Raw genomic sequence first — 1,397 nt, forward strand, 5'->3', positions numbered from 1 at the left:
TATATATATATATATATATATATATATATATATATGACAGGCTTCTTTCAATTTCCATTCTACTCACAAGGCTTTAGTTGGCTTGAAGCTATTGTAGTGTGTCATGCAGTAGGACTGAACCTGGAACCATGTGGTTGGCAAGCAAACTTCTTGCCACAGAGCAAGAGTTTATGGGCTAAATTTGAGAGTTTGCAGAAAAGGAAAAAGGTAACTCAACAAGTACCAACTAGATTGTTGTTGGAAGATAACAGTTTACTTGAAGTAGCTGTCCTTAGCTTCCACCTTGGCCTCAAGACAGCTCTGGAACTAGGCACATGTGTTCCTTACTGTATCCCTGGAAGATCTTTGATGTTAGCTTCCAGTTCAGTCTTGGTGTTGCGGGCAGAGTGGTTAAGGTCTTTCTCATCTGCCACCCTATGCATAATAATCCATGAGATTACAATCAGAGGAATTAGAAGGCCAGAAATTAGGGATGGTAAAGTCAGAGAAATTCTCTGACAACCACTTCTGACTCTTTCTGGACATGTAGCAAGAAGCTGAATTCTGCTGCCACACATATGGCCTTCCACCAGCAACTCTCTTCAGTCAGGGTTTAACCAGTCTCCAGCAACTTCACATAGCCGTCTGAAATGAGCTTAAAGCCCTGTTCATCAGCTGGTGAATGAATTCTGGCATGCAGATGCAGTCAGAATATTTACTGTATCCCTTCCTGCTGGGCATGGTTTTGAAGTCTCAGTTGCAACTGTCCATATGATATCTTACAGCCTTTACAGTGTTCACAGAGCATTCGACAGCACTTATGATGTCAGTATTTTATCATCATGATACAGGTAACTTTTCCTGTATTCAGTTGGATTCCATCTTTATACTCCCGAACACTGTTGACTGTTCACCAATGCATCAAGCTGTTCTTGAAAAAAAAAGGAGACATAAAACATTGTCTAATTTAACATGAGCACTCTGTTTATGATATATATAGATACACACATATATATATATATATATATATATATATATATATATATGTTGTTATTATTTATGTGTCCTTTTAAAATCTAGCCAGGCTCATGGGCCCGGTTTCCCAGATTCTATGGCATATGTGCTCCCACCCCCAGCTAGACGGGACGCTAGTCGATCACAGCTTTACTCAAGAAACAGGAAGAAAGAGTGAGAGAAAATTGGGGCAAAAGAGTACAACAGAGGTCACAACCACCACCTGCTGGAGCCTCGTCAAACTTTAGGCGTTTTCACTCAATAAAAACACACACAACGCCTGGTCTGGAAATCGAAACTGCGTTCCTCCGACCACAAGTCTGCTGCTCTAACCACTGGACCATTGCGCCTCCACCATATATATATAAATATATATATATATACATATATATATATATATATAT

This window comes from Octopus bimaculoides, chromosome 2 (assembly GCF_001194135.2).
Source record: "Octopus bimaculoides isolate UCB-OBI-ISO-001 chromosome 2, ASM119413v2, whole genome shotgun sequence".
In the NCBI taxonomy this organism is placed as follows: Eukaryota; Metazoa; Mollusca; class Cephalopoda; order Octopoda; family Octopodidae; genus Octopus; species Octopus bimaculoides.